At 42.6% G+C, this 20,646-nt stretch overlaps 1 protein-coding gene across 1 annotated transcript in view; it reads right to left on the minus strand.

The window, feature by feature from the left end:
• The window catches only part of RBPJ (recombination signal binding protein for immunoglobulin kappa J region), a 63,227-nt gene extending 52,675 nt beyond the window's left edge, over window positions 1-10,552 (minus strand). Inside the window, exon 1 of the mRNA XM_086464605.1 lies at window positions 10,534-10,552. The gene's annotated coding sequence lies outside the window, so the exon portion shown is untranslated. The remainder of the gene's footprint in view (window positions 1-10,533) is intronic.
• Between the last annotated feature and the right edge of the window lie 10,094 nt (window positions 10,553-20,646).

Below are 20,646 nucleotides of genomic sequence, written 5' to 3' on the forward strand. Positions count from 1 at the left end.
TTCTGTGTTCAGCTCTGGAGTCCTCAGTACAGAAAGGACATGGGCCTGTTGGAGCAAGTCCAGAGGAGGGCCACAAAAATGACCAGGGGGCTGGAGCATCTCCCCTGTGAGGACAGGCTGAGACAGCTGGGGTTGTTCAGCCTGGAAAAGAGAAGGCTTCAGGGAGACCTTATTGCGGCCTTTCAATACTTAAAGGGGGCTTATAAGAAAAGTGGGGACAGACTGTCTAGCAGAGCCTGCTGCAATAGGATAGGGAGCAATGGTTTTAAACTAAAAGAAGGCAGATTTAGACTGGATATAAGGAAGAAATCTTTTACAATGAGGGTGGTGAAACACTGGAGTAGGTTGCCCAGAAAGGTGACAGAAGCCCCATCTCTGGAGACATTCAAGGTCAGGCTCTGACAACCTGATCTAGCTAAAGATGTCCCTGCCCACTGCAGGGGGGTTGGGCTAGGTGACCTTTGAAAGGTCCCATCCAACCCAAACTATTCTGTGATTCTACTACATGTACACGCAGCAGCTAGTTAAAAAGAACAACTATCCTTACAGCTCAAGGGATCCAACAAAAAGAGTTATCCTATACTTTCCAGTAGCCTTTAACACTTGCAAATTACTGTACAAGCCCAGTCCACTTTTCCTCTGCTACCATTTGAAGTGCTATTTATCACTTCAACAAGCTAATTGCGAGTAAAACTTCAAGACGACCGTTTTTAAACATTGTTTCATAACAGCTCCTTTGTTTTGCCTGTTAACTATTATGAAACGCAGGTATTTTGTCCACTGCAAATAAAAATGGAAAAAGTTCTGACGTCTGTTTTAGCGTAGTTCTCACATTCGTTTTAACACAGTTCTTAGTATTTTGAGTGCTGCTATCTAAACGTAAGCACCGCAAACACAAACCCTATTTACTGTATTATCAAAACTGATTGTGAAACTGGCCAACATTTGTATTTACCAATTAAAATAGATACTAGAATAAGTTTTTATGCATTAGTTTTCCTGTTTCTGATGACCTTTATGGCAAAGACAACTACTTCCAATCTGAAGAACTCCCTGTTTTCTACCTCTGCCTAATATATTCTTCTATCACTCTTGAAAAGAGGTACATTCACCTCCATAATCAGCAGCAAAACAATTAATATCGGAAGCCACTCGTGTAAATTTAGTACTTAAATCTCTCAAACTTTTACAGTGTGATTAGGATTCAGTCAGTATCATCTGCGCTGACTGAAAAAGTTTGTCACAATGCATCAAGCATGCTACACGCCTCTTCCAAAGAGGAAGTCTGATCCCAAATACTTATTTTGTTTAACTGCTCTGCATATCTTATTAATGCAAGATTTGTAATGCACATGTAAACAAAACAAACCAAAAACAACATCAACCACACAATACTAAAAAAAGACAGAATGCAAAAAGAAAAGGAAAAAAAAAAAACACCAAAAAAACCCCCACAAACCAAAAACAACACCCCAGGACTCAGTGCTGGCAAAGAAGTGCTCAACAGCAGAAGAAAAAAATTTGGCCAGAAATATACTTGGACAGAAAAGACACATCCAAAATAGTTTTGCTATATCCCCCTCACTTCTGGAAGATATTACATTATTAAGGATTTTACTAGTCATCACTGTGTATCTACTACAAAACTAAGAGAGCGTGAAAAGAAACACACACATGCAGAATAACACCAGTCTTTCAATAAAGTTTTTTCTTTTCTGAATTCTTACACTCACTACTGAAGCCAGAGCTGGCTGGCTGATCTGGAAAGCAGTAAAGTATTTTGCATTTTAAAAATAAATACCTACACAGAATAAGTTCTTCAGTAGTATAAAGGCATGGCTACAGCACACTGCAATGCCACTTCATTTTTCATTTACCCAACGGTCATACCCTATCCATTGCTTTTATGTCTCAGTTATGTAAGAGCAGCATCTCTCTAGTGTCCATTCTAATATCCCTCACTATTACAAAAATGCATGAATTACGAATACAGTCACTCTTAGCCTTCCTTACCATAGCTTTCTGTTACACAGAGCAAAAATCTAAGGAAGTCTGATATCTTCTGACCATCTTTCACAGTCACAGTAGGGAGAGAAGACATGATGCCACCTGTCAAAACCCAGCAAACTCTGAACAGCAAATGGCCCGCAACCACACAGAGCAACGAGAACCAAATCGGGAGACAGTAATTCTATTTCCACCTCTCCATGGACTCTGCATTTGACCTTGGCACGTCTCTGGGTTTTTTCTGCTTGTTTTTTCATGTTCAAGACATAAAGGGCTTTTACGTAGAGGGCTGGAACAACAACAACAATAAAATAACCGAGTAAGTTTAATTATTATTTATTCTATTATGCCAGGCCTTAGAACTCTTACGCAATGGCATAAATTCAGAGTGAGTGCAAGCACCTCTGATTCTCTAGACCTTCGTTTTGAAGTTTCCTTTACGTAACAGCACTGGTGAAAGCAGCAACTCGTTATCAGAGACCCCCCCTCACTGTATCAAAAACTGATAAAAGCTTAGCAGAAGAATTTGTGAAACTAAGAAAACAAGTTTAACCTTATTTTCTAGACTGGCAGCTCCTAATCCACAGTCTGCAAAAGAAACACTGCCTGCAAGATCCTCTGCCACTGCTCCCAGACAAAATTAAATTACAGAGGTAAAATAAGAGCCGCCAGGAAAACGAAAGTAGGATATTGCCTAGAGGGTATTTTTTACTCTGTGCCATCTCTATGATCTGGCAAAAATTAGGGACCAATATTTTACACAATTCAACTCCCTCTTTCAGGCTTAGAAAAGTCAGAATTTCATGTCTGCCGGATCAAGTTTCATTCTGATACAAAGCTTCCCGGTAACCTCCCAAAGCACCACACACTGTAAACATGTCACAAGTATAGCTTTGGAAAAAACAAAGTGCAGATGAAATGTTCTACAGACCAAGCAATTTACCAAGAATACCAGTAGAAAGACTTTTTTTCTGGCACATACATTTGTCAGTATTCATAAAGGGAAAATTATAAATGTTTGTTCTGTTATTCAAATAACTATAAATAAATAGATCAGCAATCAAAAGACTGACTAGGACCCATTGCAATATATATCCTTGAATCTCACCTACCAGAAGGAGAAAAATTAAATGAAGTAACAGGTGTAATCTCACGCATGGCAGTCAAAAACAATCACCTGCCAAAACAGCTTGTTGCTTATTACAAGTGTTCTGGATATACTGATTAAATGGCACTTCATACAAGTTAGTCATGCAATTACATGAAGAGGAGATAGTTCTTGCTCCTGAATAAGAAACAAATGAGGAAAAGTTATACCTTAACACAATCACCTTAAAGTCTTCATGTTTTCCAAGTGAAGCAACAAAACCAACTTTATTTAAATAATTACATAAATATACAGTTAAATTCAACAAAAAAGTTTTCAACTTATCTACATAAGACATGTTCAAAAAAGAGCCTCACGAACTTACTGAAGAAAGATGCTAATGACTGAAATGTTCAGATTGCTTTAGAAAGAATAAATCATGCCCCAACAGCATGTTATTCACCAAATAATCTGATTAATCAAAACAGTAAAACATTATAATGATTATATCTTATGGTAAAATTTTATAGATCAGTCAAGCTTTTCAAAAACTAAAAAAATACTAAATGGAAGATAAAAATAGTGGTTATCCTTGTAAAGTTATAACTTCTGTCTATTGTAAGGATGTAAAACTGCGACACTGAATACATACTGAAACCCTTACCTTCTTTCCTTTCTTGGTAAAAAAGTTTACCACTGCAAATTTGTAGTTTATGCATTTACAAGCAACAGAGCATGAAGATACATGGCCATATAACACTATCTGGCTAACTAAACTTGAAGAGTATGAAGTATTTTCCAGAAAATGAAATTATTTAAAATAGCATACACGGAATCTGAAAGTGGCCTATGATGTCACATAGAAACAGGCAATAAAAGAAGAGTTTCTTTAGGTTGTAAAGGGTACTTAGCATTTTTTTTTAAAAAAGGTAGCAACCACAAAATACACACCTATGCGTGCGAGCTACGAGTAAAGTGCACCACAACGTAAGTAGAACCCCAGGAAATGAGACGTCAAACTCTAAGTTTAGCACTTACTTTTGCAAGAGTAAGAGTATAACGATATGGAAATTGCTACTTTCTATTAATAATTTTCTCTTCAAAGAAATTTATCGGCTGTTTCCTTTTCTGAGTTTTTACATTGGAAAGAGATAACCATAATCCCATATTATTTCCTTTCCTTATATAGTCCTAATTACTAATTATTGCAATTATCTTCAAGACAAGTATGAAAAGCATACAATATTAGAATGTTATAAGCATTTCCATATGAAAATAATGAAAGTTCAGTAAGATCAAGAATATAATTTTAAAACCTATAATTATAAACTTGCCTTGAAATACTATAGACTTTTCGTTATATATATCAGGTGGGGTTCTTTTATAGATACAACTGCATATCCAGTTTTGTCAACTGAATTAAGATTTCATCTGGCAATACAGCTAGTGACGTCTACCTTTTTCACTTCTTCACCTAAATACACAGGAAAAAATAAGCAACTCTTTAAAAGCAGGCAGACACTACAATTGTTCAATTTTTTAAAATACTGCAGAAACATAAATTTAAAAAAATCCACTTAAAAGTACACCTTCCCTGTGAAATGCTCTTGGGAGGCAGTGATTCAGCACATTACAGCGCCACATATGTCAGTTAGTAATGTGCTTGCAATCAACATCCAAAGAATTTAGGGTGGCAATTATTACAAACATAGAAAAGATGTCCTGAAACTCTAAAATTCTGCTGACATGATTTGCCCTCCAAGCGTGAAAATAATATTGTGCATAAACTACATTCTTCATTCCAAATAGAGATTCAAACGCATTGTGCAAGATAGAATACCTGTTTGTATTAAATACGTATATTACAAATCTAAAATTACAATTTCTATCTTCAACTTTATCAAAAAAACAAACACAGCGTAGAATAGTTATGTATTGCACCTTAACTGTACTCTTCACCAAAAATAAGTTAGTAACTATAAAACCTTTTTTCAAAATCTTTGCCCATGAAGGTATCACAGGTCTTTTAGGAAGACTTTAGAAGTAGCTATAGGCTACTTCAGCTTCTTTTCACATTCTTTTTAAATATAAAAATTGCTTAAGTTCAAAATAATGAAAACCAACCCTAGAATGAATTATTACTGCAAAGTATAAATTAGCAAGTCAGAGAAAAGAAACTCTCATTTACAAACTCATGATCATCCATGCAATTCACAGTACAGAATGGTATACTTAAAGGAGAGTTATCTCTGCAAAGAGGTATCGGTAAAGGATATTGGTCTTTTAACTAGCAGTAAACCCCGTGCATATATTATGCCTAATAAAACAGTCCGCAGATTTCTGGAGAAATCAAGCTATAAGATTATTTTCAAAGTTTCTTTGTGCTCTGTATCAACCAGAGTAAGTCAGAAATGACAAAGAGCTACCTAATACAATGAATAAACAAAGAGAATAAAATCCAAATCAAGAGCTTAACTTCATAGAATTGCTCCTACTGAAACTACAAAAGGTTAAAAGAATAGTTGCGAGCATCTCAGAAGACTCCTTCAACAATATGAAGATTTCCCAATAGCCAGACTTAAGACACATGCTCCTTGATAATGATTTAAATGTTAGTCACACAAAACCATCTACTCATTTGATTGTAAACGAGTTTTTCCCAACCTTTAACACTCATCATGTGCATATACACAATAGTCGTAGTTATGCGATTACTCAAATCTTAATAAGCACTAAGTTTAAAGCTCCAGTCACAGTAAAAACTGTAGCCTGAAGATCCCATCCTTGAATTCTACTCCTGTAGTCTATACAATTGTTTCCACTCCTTGAGCCTCACTGCAACTATTCTCACTAACATCTCTTGCAGCCTAACCCTATGATGAGGCTCAGAATCAAAATGTAATTCTTATCTTCCTAGACCTGTCAATCACCCAAGACTATCAGCAATGCTGCTTTTCTGGAAATATTCTCCCTGGTTTCCTTGGCATTGTTGCTCTCATGATTCATCCCTTATCATTCTAATTGTTCTTTCAGTGTATCCTCCTGAAGGAGCCTCCTCATTCCCCTGGACTATTTTATGAATCACTTAATAGGTTTCTGTCTTGCATCCCTTTTCATTCTCCTTCACTTTACCAGGGCCAGGATTCAAACTCAACTATTAACTCCCTGCCACAAATCAGAAACATACTTTCGTATCTCCCATGTTTGTCCAAGCTAACACCTCAGCTTGCGCCTCTCTCCGAACAGAAGCCTCACTACCAGCTCAGTCTCAGTGTAGACAATACACAGGTCATAATTTGGCTATCATTGCTTCATCTCCTTCCCACCACTGCAAGTCATTAACTTTCAGGACTCTTAACTAAGCATCAAGCTTCAAATGATGGTTCTTTATAGGTCCTAGAAATAACCCGGTTTTGAGACGCTGGCAGTGCCCACCACATCACTAAGATACGCCTTTAGTAGCTTAAATTTTATCCTGTGACCACACCAGTTCACATCCAAACTAGTGAAGGAACTTTCTTCATCTTTCAAAATCCAGAGCTGACCCTGCTGTATTTATTCTGAACATTCTTCTCTCGACAGCTTTTTTAGCCTAAGGTCAGATCACACAAGTCTCCCTCCCCCTCCCATCTCTCAGGCAGCATCCACCGCATACTCTACTTCAAGATCCTTACACCGGTCAATGTCCTCATCCTAATCAGGATGTAGATGAGGTTAAAGTTTCGATGAATTTTTATATTTCATCTCTGAACTTCTCTTCTGTTGCACTCGTGGTTGGGAGAGCTCCACAAAGCAGTACATTCTTCTTTCAAAAACCTGCAAGTTTTTTCCAAAGTTCTCATTAAAAACAAACAGACAGACAAAATGACCAGACAGCTGCCACATCTAGACCACTACGCTAAAATTCACTGCACTGATGCCAAACATTCTCCTGTGTCATCACAGACCTGATGTGTCTTCCCTTACCCTTAAATCGCTGAGTATTCTGGGTCAGGAAACACCTCTTAACCACAGAACTTCGGGATGACTAATTCAGACGCAAAACTTAAATAGTCTAATACTAAGTGTTACTAAAACAATTTTTTACTTCACAGTGCCAATGGAAAACATTACACCAGTGATAAGCCCACTCAGTTATTTTTGACTTTTTCAAGGCTTCTCAACCTGTTTGAAAAATAATCCAAATACTATCGTGTACACTGCTATTACAGAGGTTTTCACTGGCAAGCAAGCACTCAAACCAATGCTTCACATTTACCATTTTTATCTATCCTTTCTGAATTTTGTTTACTTGTTTGCTGGTATAGGAATCTCGCAAAGGCTGTTTGCAATGGCTGCTTGCATTATTTTCCAGTATTTTAAAGACCAGGTTGTTCCAGCCTACAGAGAAGGGACCATTCCATATTTTCTGTCATTTAAAATAACAACAAATTAAGTGCTTAGGATTAGAAATTCTCGCTGCCATGTGGCTGTATTAGGCTTGGCACAGCAATTTTCAAACCAATTGAGGCCTACAAGTATTTTTGTAGTATCAATAATTATTTAAAACGAAGTGGTTTGCACTCGAAATGTGCTTCTCTAATTAAATAACATTTTCATTAATTTTGTCGTCTTAAAGTAAGTTTCCCTAAATCATTCACAAGCAAAACCAAAAATAGTCCACAAAACCCCAAAATACTATCCTATTATCCCAGCCATAAATTATCCACTTCATTTTAAATAACAGTTCAAATATTTAGCAATTCATTTTCAGTTACTTGTTTCAAGTTTCTGTGCACTTTCTCATTACATCTAGTTCTGCCACTGTGCAATTTTGGTTCAGTCATACCGTACATATGAGCAATTTTGATCAAAACGTTCCTTGTGATGCAAGCAGCAGGAGTGTGCCACATGGTGCAGACAAGAAACTGGAAATGTACTCTGACTGCTCCCCAAAAGTACTGCAGTAAATCCCTACTATTCCATTCCAACACAGCTTAAACCTATGTACCACAATTTAGCCTCAGGCATATAGTTTTCACAGGAAAAATCCCGTGTTTTTACATTCAGGCTACACTGACTGCAGAAAAGCCATAATGCTTTATTTCGAAGTTTGAGCACCCCTAAGAACTGCAAACTGCCCATTAAAATACAGTGTGGCGTTCAGGTACTACATTCTTCAGTCAAGCACTTTATGTCAGCTTTCACAGAACAGTCTAGAAAGAAAACTGCCCTTCCTGACTATTTGGAAAAAAAAATCAGCTACTGGAATATCATCAATTTTTAATCCTAATACACACAGAAAACTCACCATCAGAGCTCTACTCCAAAAGCAGGTAATATAATTAAAAAAATCGGGCTCCTTAATGCAATCTAACAATAACATTAACCAAAGTTAACAGACTTAATTTTAGCAATGCTACAAATATGTAACAGTAAGAAAATAAGACTACTTTGTCAGATAATTACTTGATTTACAGGTTTTGAACAAAAAATTTAGAATTAAAATCCTAAACTACTAACAATTTTTTTCACTCTTGTTAAAATGCTATTTGTCCTAATGTTCAAATTATTTGATCATTTATTTAAAAAAAAAAGTCTAGTTGTTCTTGTCAACATTTTAACAGATCTCCAAAAAGGATAAAAGTAACGTCACAAACATGAGAACACTTCTATCAAACCTGTAATTCTCAATAAACAAAAGGAAATGGAGCCCAAATATTCAGATGAGTAAACTAACAGAAACGTGGAAAAACTTAATCGCTAACTAGAACGCAGACTAATACTTACAGCAAACTTCAAAAACATTTGTTCCCTTCTTTCAACTCTAACCTCTAAAACAGTACACTCCAGGAACCATAACAAACAAGACCAGCTTCCCTAAAGAACATTTAATTGGGAAAATGTGTATGAGCCGCAAGATGCCTTTATTGGGAGACAAATCAAGCAAAAGCTTCGATTTAGTTTTCAACAAACAAGAGTGAGGAACTGGAAACTCTACTGCAGCCAAACAAAACAACAAAATACCATAATGCTACCTTCTCCATGAGAACAAAAGCATCAACCACCAACTCCACCCCACCCCCAAGCAGGCTGTTGCTCTCTAACCACAGAGCCAATGCTGTAGACAATGTTAATCCCACAGGGAAGACAGACGGTCACAGACACACTGTGAAATCATAAAATAAGGTCCACGTTTTAGAAAGACACAGCAGTACTTTCACTAGTCAAGCTTTCATTTGGAACGAACAGGTGGAGTATACAAACGGCCTGTTCTTGACTGTCCTTTCCCCTCAACACATAGAGGGAGGTCACATGTGCTCAGTGTACTCCAAAATTAAGGGCACGGCACTTACAATAAGCAGCAGAATTCAAGATGCGGTGAGGATGGCAATAAGCAATGTAACACTGCAGGTGAAATTGCACACTGTAAACCAGCAGTGGATCTGTTATTATTCATCAGCTGTAGGTGGCTAAGAGGGTGTCACTCATTACAGTGACACACGCTGCAGCTGGCTAGCCATGATTAAGTACTACCCAGTGCGGCTGAAATGCACGGCAACTATCATTCATTACAATCCAGCGTGGCTTAGTGGGGTGGGGAGGCTGCTACCCTTCACTGCGATGCAATATTTGGAGGAAGGCTGCTAAAACCCAACAAAGCCCTGGGAACGGTGTGCGGGGAGGAGAGAAAGGGAACCTCAGTCCCCCAGCCTGAAGGAAGGGGTGTCCTGCTAGCTGGGGTGGAAAGCCTGACGGCGCTCGGCGCGACCGAGAGCGCTCCACCGCGCCGTGCGGCACTGACAGAGCCGCCCCGCTCCGCGGCCCGGGCCGGGGCCTCCCGCCGACCCCGCCGCGCGAGAGGGACCGAGGCAGGACAGGAGCGCTGCGCTCAACTTCTCCTAACCGCAGAGGCAAACGCCTTTGTCCGAGCGCTCCCGGTCCGTGGCCGAGGGAGCCCGGGGGTCCCCCTCCTGCGGCAGGATCAGCTGGGGCGACGGAGAACGGGGAGAACGGCCAGTGCCAGCCCCGGGTCTCCTGCCCGCCGGGCTCTGCCGCTCCCTAGGAAGCCCTCAGAGAGGGACCCCCTCCGCAGCAGCCAGGAGCAGCGCTGACCCGGCACGGAGTCCCGACCGCCGTGCCCGTGCCGGAGCGAAGAGGAGCAAGGGAAGCGCCCAGCCCTGCCGGCACCGCCGCGCCGGGGGACCGCCGGAGAGCCCGACAGCCCGCGGCCCGTCACCCGCAGCGCGGGGGGCCTCCTCCCGTGCGCCCACCCGGGGGGGACCCCAGCCCCCCGGGGTTTGCCTCTCGGGGCCTGCCGCCGGGCCGTCCGGAGGGCAGCCCGCACTCCCCCCGGGCGGCGACAGAGGCGCGGACGGGCGGGAGACGAGCAGCCGGCACCCCGGCACCCCCAGAAACAGACGGCTCCCGGCGCGGCGCCGCGAACCCCCCGCACTTACCCTGTCACAACAGGCGCCATCTTCCACAAACTCTCGCCAAAACTCCTACTCTCGCGAGAGCGCCCTCCTCCCCGGGCCCGGAGCGCGCGTGCGCGGGCTCGTGAGACACGCGCGGGGCGGCGCGCGCCGCCCACTCAGCGCCCGGGCTCTCCCCTCAGACACAACAGCCGAGGCGTGGGAACCGCGCGGCTCTCGCGAGAGCGGGGCGCCGCCGGCCGGCGGGCAGAGCGGGGAGCGGGGCGGCTCTCGCGAGAGCAGAGCGCGCCGGGGCCGGGGGGAGCCGAGGGATTCCCTCTGCCCGCTCGCGCGTCGCGCTCCTGCGCCTTCCCCCGCCGGCGGGGAGGGACGGGTCAGCGCGGGGGGCGGCGGCGGGGGAGAAACCATTCGGGACGAGGCGGGGGGAGGTGGCGCGCGGGGACGGGGCGCTCGCGGGCTCGGCCGGGAGTGCCGGCCGGGGGAGCTCACGGCCGCCGCCGTCTCCTCCGCCCGCCCCCTCCCCCCAGCGGCGGGAAGGGCGTGTGGGGCCGCCCGCCTCGTGCTGCCCGTGGGCCCGGCACATGCGCGGCCCGGCGGGCTCCGGACTGCCCGGCGGCCGGGCGCGTGGCGCGGCCTGCCCTGCCCTGCCCTGCCCTGCCCTGCCCTGCCCTGCCCTGCCCTGCCCTGCCCTGCCCTGCCCTGCCCTGGCCGCCCCCGCCGGGCCCCGCCAGCAAGGACACGGGGCCTTCGGTCGGCGGCGGGAGCAGTGGGGCAGGCGCTGGGGTGTACGAGGGCGACGGAGAAGGGTTTTCTTTTCGCCCAGTGTAAGATGAGCGTTTTCTCAGGAGTTCAAACCGGAGCTTCTGTGGAAGCTTGGTTAGTGAGGCGCCTGCTCTGTCTGAATCACTTAAATCATACGAAACCAAACCCAGGTTGGTAACTGTTGAGCAGCTTGGGCTTCCTACCGGAGCTGTCAGGGAAGTCGAACCCACCTTCGGGAGGTCACCTGTGTCATTGCTTCTGATGGCTCTGCTGGGCAGTAACCCACCAAACGCTTCTTCGTTCCTGTTTATCGACCGTGGCTATTTTAGAAAGGTCTGATAGATTTCTTGTGTAGAAATGGTACATCACTTTTTTGAAAAAACAGTTTTAAATGAAAAGCTCGTTCTCATAATTTTGTTGTTGTCTACAACTGAAATAGGTTGTAAGATGCATTTGTTTGGCAAACAAAAATTGTCGCATCTGCTAAGAGTCCAACCAGTGAAGCGAACCTTCTGGTGAGCTCTCAGACAGACAGCTGGATATAGGCATGGGAACAGAAGGTATCTGCAAAACAAAATTACCTGGATGCGTGTCAGTGTTTTGACATAACAAAAACAGGAGACCCCAATTTTGGATTAATTTAACAACGTTACCCTTCCAAGGCAAGGGTCTGATTGTTCATTAAAAGACTGTGTTTGAAAATTAATCCTTTTACATCAAAGATTCTGTCCTGTCTGTTCCACTTCTTCTATGTCTTCAGTACAACATGTCAATCTAACTTCAAGCACAAACGCAACATGGATTCAAAGATCCGCTGAGATTCCAAAACCCACATCATTTTTATTACTTCATCTCCATACCTCTGCTGTCTCCCAAATTAGGAAAGAAGATAACATGTCAGTAATCCCATGAATATGATTTTGGGTTTCTCTCCCACATACGCTGTCCGCTGTTAATAGTAATTCAATAAATAATGTCTCGGATGAGTAAAATCGTGTTTTAAGAGCTTGCATGGCAACAGAGTTTGCTGTAATTCTACTCACTGTACAAACGGCTATTGTTTGCTATCATTAAGGGACTTTCCCCATTGTGATTTCCCCCTCCTCGTTAGGTATGAAAGGACTTTGATTGGCTCCCTCATAGGCACAGTTCTCGGCAAAAGCACAATGCATACTGGAAATCCTCCGTATTGTTTGCAAAAAGCAACTTATAATCCCTTTGGAAATCTCTTCCTAAAAAAATCTCTTTTTTTTTTTTTTTTTTTTTTTTTTTTCCCCTCCCAAGGCTAAAGAATGATCTCAGCTCGTGCTAGCTCCATTCCATTAAGAATGGTTTCTGGATATTTGCCACAGACCGTCTCTAGATGGTCATTTTCTGGGGCCCCTCTTTTAGTGTGTTTTGAATCAAACTGGAAAATCTAAAAATAAAGCACACAATAATCTGCAGTGTCTAGACTCTTTTAATATTTTATAAAGAAGGCATTTTGATTAATAACCAGATTAATTGGATACTGGGGCAGGTATATTATTTCGAAGAATTAGTAATTACAGAAGCTGTTGTAGTCCTTTCCATCACTGATGGAGGTACATTATAAAACAAATAACTATTGAAATGTTTTTTCTCTGTGATTATAAACAGTCTGTAGTTCAAAAGGCCAGGAATACTATTCAAATCAAAAACAATAGCCTGAGATAATGTGAGTAGCCACTGGAAGGAAAGATAATAAAACCACAGAGGGTTTTTAATATTGTTCATGCATTGAATTTTCTTCTGCTGCTAAAAGTTTTCACATTGTAGAGTGTGAGCAATTCCTGTTGACTTTATTGGAAACTGAAAGCATCTGGTACCTGGGGGAACTAGGCCCCACTTTGTGGTCTGTAATGAATGTAAACGCTTCCAGAGCTGAGGTAAAAAAACAAATATCAGGGTTTGAACCATTTAAAATTTAGTGTTTCCTATGCAAATTGGTAGGTTTGACTTTTTGATTTAAGCCCTTACAAGACAAAGAGTCCCCTTCTCAGTTGAGTCTGCTTATAAGAAATAACTCATAGTGTGTCTTCTAAAATCCTAATTATTTATAAAATCCAGTGACCTTAAAGAGCATTGTAGGTAGTAGAACCACACAGTTATCTGAATCTTCATTATAAGCAGCAGGTTTTATCTCAAGATGTTGCAGTTAATATCTGGTGGTGTAAATCACACATTCTAGTAGTAGGTACTGTGATACAACCCTGCTGGAATTTTATAAGCACAGGATGTACAATGTGGTTTAACCGCATGTCTAGGAAAGAAAATAAACAGGCAGTTGCCCACAGAACATATCTTACATCTGAACTTTGGTGCATGTGCCAACAGGAGTTATCGCTTAAGCTGCTAGCTGGACAGCTCGACGTCAGAAGTGCCTCTGCTGTTTGATATGGAAGCTGTTGTTCAACATAGCTCAGAGGATTTGCAGTGTTGTCTTGAGGGTGATGGGGAGAAAGGATAGACGAGTTAGCAATCTGCAGCAGGAGCGTTGTTGAATAGTTTTCACTTGGGTGTCATAACCTCAGAGAGGTCGGTACAGCAAAGAAAAATCTGAATCTGCATCTTAATGCCAGTTGAGGTATAAGTGTGCCTTAGTGTGGTTCCCAAAGCTATGGTTGGGCTTGGGCCTCGCTCTGGTGTTGCCTTGCAAACAAGTACAGTCCCTTCACAGAGCGTTTTTGTAATGTAAAGGCAAGATGCAAGCAGTGAGTATAGCAAACAATAGGAAGGAAGAGGGGGAGGGAAGATGAGGTTAACAGTAATAACATCATGTGGTTATGTAGGTTAACAGTGTGAACAGCTTGATGACTGACTTCTGTAACCTCTTATTTTAAAATACTTTTCTAGAACACACTCTTAAGATACTTTACATTGTATTAAATTTTGCTCCTCACCCTACCCCAGAAAAGTTATCCTCACTTATTTTCCATTAGGTGGAGGTTTTTTTTCTCTTCCCGTGTAAACTATCCTGCATCTCTCTTCTCCTTATTTTTACAGGGTTCTTCAAAGAGCCTGTCTCTGAACCTCCCTTACACAGCGCTCCTCTGCTCATGCCCATGCTGCATGTCCACCAGTTCAGCGTGGCACTGGGTTACTCCCTTGGCCCTGCTCTCCACACGCAGCCCTCTTCTGCAGCGGCGGTGGCTGGTGCCATCAGCCTCCCCATCCTCAAGGTGCCCCTGCAGGTACCGACGGACTTCAGTGAACCTGTGAATTAGCTGGAGAGTAAAATGTCCTGGAGGCTGGCAGAGCCTGCCCGCCACCCACCAGGCACCTCCAGCACCTGCATCCTGGTGCTCACGACCACAGAGAGCGGCGGAGCAGGGGTTCACGGGGCCCAGCCTTGGTGCTGCCGGGAGCATGGCTCCCGCGCCAGCCTGACCTCATGCCATGGTTAGCGTGTGTACCCACCAAACCAGTTCTAAGATCAAACCGCAGCACGCAGGATTACGAAGTCATTACTGACAAGGAGTACAGCAGGATAAACCGTGAAAATCTCCGCGCTTCCAAAAGATGCTAGAGAAGATACAGCTCCTTTTCAGTCTGTCTGCTCCCTGTAGGACTGACTTTGAGCAGAGTACGCCGAACGAAATTAGTTGCATTCAACTGAAATCAAGAGGACAGGAAAGATTTACCTAGTCAGTGAGGCTGTGAATTATCACAAATAATCAACAAAGCAAAAGGAAGATTTAAAGATTATGATATGGCTCCAGATGATTTTATTCATCTATAAATACAAATTGAACTTGTAACGCGACAGTTCTGAAACAATGTGAAAACAGATGTCTTTGTGCAGAAAAACTATTTAACCAGAAGTGCTGTCACAGTTGTATTGTTTTCATGACGTACATTTAATTTATCATCTACGCTGCCAGGGATGTGCTCACACCCAAGCCTATAATTCAGTGGCTGAGTTAGAGCTGATTTTTTCAGCTAGTCTGCTCTCCCGTTCATGAGGTTCTTTCAGAAAATGTATGCTGACATGCTTCACCTTTACCTGCAAATAAAATGTGTTTTTGGAAAAGCCCCCAAAGAACAAAACCTCATTTGGTTCAACAAAACATGAGAGAAACCTTTACTCTTGATTATGCACATTTTTCTGCTGGATACAGTGCTTAAGGGAATTTCAGACTAACTATAACAAGGTGCAAAAAAAGAGCTCAACAGCCTACTCTGAAACAAAACCACAAACTGCACATAACCCCTTGATAAAACTACCTCTAAAAACCCATTTGACAATATAAACCAGCCCATTTTACTATGTGCTAGGAAAGTCTAGGTCCCAGTCATAACCACACGCTATGTTGAATGGGAGGAGATGTAGACAGAAATCCTTAACCTGTAGTTCTACATACAAATATGGGCACACAGGAATTTTCCTTGTTATGGCTAGAGACAGGAGTTAGGAAATTAATTGCTTCACAACGAGTATAAAGCTAGGTACTGCGTAAACATTACTTGGAGAATTTAGTGATAGTTAAGCCTCGTGCTGGTCCTGTATGAAGAAGTCAAACTGATGTTGTGTGTTTAGTGGCTTACAGAGACTGTCCATGGCCTCAGGCTATGAAGATGATACTTGGTTTGGGGCTGTTTCTTTATTTAAAACACTGAGGAAGTTATACACTTCTGAAACAGAAGATTTCTTTAAGTAGTCTAAAGGCATGGTCAAAGACCACATAATCCTAAAAAATAATTATCTTGTAATACTGCCATGTTGATCTCTTATTTGGATTATTTCTTTTGTCAGGAACAGTCGCACAAAATCTGGTTGTTGTGGACTTAGTCTAACTTTTGTACCACTTTCATTTTGAACCTCTGCTGTTCTGTAGCTCATTTTCCATAATCCTTATCCTGATACAAGAAGGACTATTTCTGACAGTAATTAATGAAAATAAATTCCATACAAATTGCCTAAGAATATTTCGTTGCTCAGATCCAGGGTGGCTGACACTTTTGAATAAAATAACCTTTTGAATTTTTTCCTTTTAGGGGATTACACATGACCTTTTAATGCTAAAGTTCGTCAGTGCTTGGATATCGTATTGATGAGCTTTGTATAAATGAATGGATGAACAGATAAGTCATAACTAAGGTAATGAGCTTATAGCTGTTATGGAGGTAACTGAAGACATGTCATGGATGCTAATTAATTCAAGAATTTCTGTAGAATTTTATTTATTTTCAGTCCTGGTTCAGAATTCACTCTCTCTTCTTTAATCTTAACAAGCGGTGTTTCATTTTTAATGTCCCAGACAGCTGTATCTTTTTTCTAGAAATCCAGATATCCAGGCACTCTTATTACTCATGGCTGCATTATCAGTTTGTTTTTCTGCTCGTTACTGGCACTGACCTTGCCAAGAGCTAAGCACATGCATAATTTTACTCATGCGATTAGACTCAGTAAAGCTAATGGGATTAGTCAAGAAAGTAAAGCTACTTCTGTTTAAGTGTTTGTCGTTTTAGGTGGTGCAACTGGAAACAAGATCAGGAAAGTCTGGAAGGAATTCAGACTGAACAGTGATTTTCATTAAAAGTCATATAAAGAGAAATTCAAACATTTTTCCCTTGACCCAAACCTGGTGGGTGATGAACACAAGGTGGTTTCACACTGGAGGTGAACAGGGATTTTCAAACATTGTTTTTCTTCAGAAGATGGGGGCTTGTCAAAACCGAAGCAAGATCTCAGCAAACTTTACGAGGTCATTTCTCAAGTCTAGGATGAAATTTCTAAATGAAAGATAATGAGAAATGATCATCTCGGCCAACAGCCCAGCAGCAGAGACTGACTGTAACCTCACAGCAATGCCATGATGCTGCAACCTGGGAGACTTCAGGTCACCCCAGGAATATTTCATTAATGTGGGGAGTTTGAGAGGGGCAAACCCAGGACAGGTATCCCCTGCACAGAAAGAGGGTGATTGCTCCGAATTAAACAATGTAAGGGTGCCCGCTGTCTCAGAGGAATTGTCTGACAGTTTGCATGTGGGCTTACAGGTTGAGGGTCTTGTTTGTGAAATCCCCGAGAGGTGTTTATGCCAGTACAGAATGGGGAAAAAGTCTAAAGAGGTTTTGTGGAAAAAGAAATGCATTTCCTTGCAATTACTCCTGCCCTACCTTTGTTCCTCTTTTTGAGCGCTGCAAGTGTGCCTTTCTTCGACCGGCTGGCTGAAAGCCTCGCAGAAGCATTATAGCAGCCAGAAATACAATGTTTAGAGCGCAGCTGGTTTTCAGCCCCTTTCTTTGATAGCCATCTCGTCTAGGGCTGGGAGAGGAGGGGCAGGGAGCAGTTACTCCATCCATCCCAAGGAAGTTGCCTTCTGGACCGTCAGGACAATTTTGTGGCGATTGGTAGCACAGGCCAAACATACAGTGGATGATTATTAAGTCCAACACACTATAATTTGTCATATTTGACCTCTGATGAGATGCCCCATAGACAATGAATTATAAAAAATGTGGCCTCTCACTTACAAAATCAAATACCAACTGCTCTGCCATCGTTCTGAGGCAATAAATCTCCCATGGCCTTGGAAAAAAAACATCACTTGTGGACTTTCACCCATTTTATACCTTGCTTTCAAAACAAACACTTATTTTGGTCCCTGATAAAAACAAATGCAAATGACAATGAAAAATTATTAAAGCTACAGCCGAGGCTATTTGTAGTCTAAGAGTTGAAATTCTTAGTTAATACTGACTGCTGTACCCTGGCGTTGTCTGGGGAGGGGTTAAAAACCAGCAAACCCACTGCTACTGAGTTTAATATTGGGGGTGGTGGATATTTTTAACTATTACTCACTTTTCTCTAGGAAAGCAACTGATCTGTGCCCCAATGCACACAAATTTATTAACATTGGAAAGAGCCATGTGGTGTTCATACAGCATTTAATCTCGATGAAGTCTCAGCACCCAAGGTTTTCTGATTAATGGCAGAGGAGGAAGACTGGAGTGACAGTTAGGGTTTTGCCAGTTTGTACTGTATGTACAGCTGTTGCTGCGCAGGGGAGGGAAACGCAGGGTCTGGCTGTCTGTTCCAAACAAAAAGAAATGGCACATGCTATTACTTCCAGATCATTGCAGTCCCTGCACCACCATCTGCTGGGGGTCAGAGCAGTTGTCCGGGTCGGCGTCAGTCATGCACAAACTCAATGCCTTCCACCGAGCTGCGCCCAGCAGTACATATTTACAAGAACAATAAAGCGAACCTGCTCCCTGGACACAGGCACCACAATGCTCCGTCACATTGGGAACAAAGGGGCACAACGAAAGTTGATATGCATTACAAAGGAGGTTCTTGGGGATCACAGCTTTGTGATTTTGGGCCGTAACACAAATTGAAGGGAAGAAAAACTGTCACCACTAAGCCCAAACCTAGTGATCGTTGTATTTGTAATTGACATAGCATCGCTAAAAAGGTGCCTGGGTCTCTGATGTTTACCCTTTTCCTATTTACCAAGTCCTCTGTAGGAGATAGTTAAATGGGAAAAGCTTCAATTATAAATGTTGAACACTTGGATATATTATTTTGTAACAGCAGCAGGATGATCTCTGCCACTTACCCCAGCTTGTCTGTGCCTATCTCTTTTTACAGGGCTTATGCCATGTGCTGGAGCGAGGTGCAGAGAGCCCTGACTGACGTAAACTGGACAGTTCCTGGAAACAGGACGAGTACAACTGTGTCACTGTGATGTTGAAACCGAATGAGCAGTTTTAGCATCTCTTCTGCTCAAAGAAGAGCTAGTGAGTAATTCATTTCTTCTGCTAAAAACAGCTGCTTCAACAACACCAGTGTGACACATGAGGCGTTAACACAGGGCACTGCAAACCTTTCACTTAGGGCTGTCCTGCACCCTTGGCTGAACGTACGCACATCTATGTGACACCTTTGGTGTCTACAACTGGCAGTGGGTCTCCTTGCTGTACGTTAAGGCGTAGGGGTAAAACACAACTTTTCTTTTTGATCTGGGCTATCTTGCTGCAGGGCTAAGTCCAGTGTTTCAGCGCGGCATCAGAATGGAAGCAGGGGAGCAGTGGAGCTCAGAGCAGAGACATCTGCATTGCTCGGGACAAATTCAGCAGTATTCAACTGTGTTTATTAGTTTGGTCTCAGCATCAGCACTGTTAAAGCAGGCAGCAGTGCCAGCATGGGGTGAGAAGAATGGGCAGCAGCCCTGGAAAGCTATGAAAAGGGCAGGTGGAGCTGGACGCAGGACATTTTTTAAGTAAGGCTCATTGCCAAATAACTAGAAACAGTGCTGTACTAGCAAAAACACACGAAGGACTGCTGTAGTCCCTGCCTCACATAGCTGCAGTGTCTGTCACAGCACTACCACATACCTAATCTTTGACATTTCATCTGATAATTAGTGGGTTTGGCACAAGCAAACCCAATCTTGTTAGGTCCTGTCCTCAGTTGCTTTTTACTGAGCTCCACTCTGGGCATTTTTGCATAAAACTTCTCCAGTCCATGTAATGTTTGACGGCCTTCTTGGATGCTTTGCCTGAACCATAATATGGAAGAGGAGACCTCCAGGTAGCTGCACCCACATGCCTTCCAGACTCCACCTCCCCGGCCTTGCTGGCACCCGGACATCCCAGCTGCTGGAGCCACAGAGCTGGTTCTGAGCCTGCGGGCGTATGCAGAGCAGCCTTTGCTTTGGAAAACATCACCAGGCTCAGTTACATATTTGTACTTGGAGGGCACTTCCCCTGAGCCATTCGGCACGGAACTGAACTGCACAGGTTTGTACTGCCATTAGGCAGCCTTTTAGTGTCAGATCAGAACTAAAAGAAGGATTTTTAATTTTTTTTTTTTTTTAAACAATCTAGTGCTGTGGAACTGAGTTTGAAGCAAAAAGTTGCAGAAGAGTAGTCAATGTATGGTTCAGTTGAATATTAAAATGTATAAATAGCTTGATGTCTCTAATTTTGGAGAGGGGAAGGCAGGGGATGGGAAGCTGTCAGAATGGCTCTGTCAGGACAAAAAATGAAAGGATAAAGAGCCTTTAACCTGTAGGGGTTTTGATGCAAATCTGCCCCAAATGTGTAGGGACTGAAAGTCCTTCCCATCAGTAGTCCAAGAGAACTGATGTGTTGTCCTGTGTGTCTAGTCCACAATACCAGGTGCTACATCATGGAAGACATCCTTTCTGGCACTTGCTTGCATTTGTGTTGGAGGCTTTATTCTAGAGGCCAATGACTAGATTAGCACGGGGAATAGACTGGGTTTCTCAGTTATCCTTCTGGACATGGTTCAGACGTATTCTTCAAATAATGATGGAGAATTTTATGACTGATTTCATGTGTTCTGCAGATAAATAAGGGACTTCAGTATTCAGGAGATATTTT

Source organism: Leptosomus discolor, chromosome 4, assembly GCF_034619465.1.
Source record: "Leptosomus discolor isolate bLepDis1 chromosome 4, bLepDis1.hap2, whole genome shotgun sequence".
Classification (NCBI taxonomy): domain Eukaryota; kingdom Metazoa; phylum Chordata; class Aves; order Leptosomiformes; family Leptosomidae; genus Leptosomus; species Leptosomus discolor.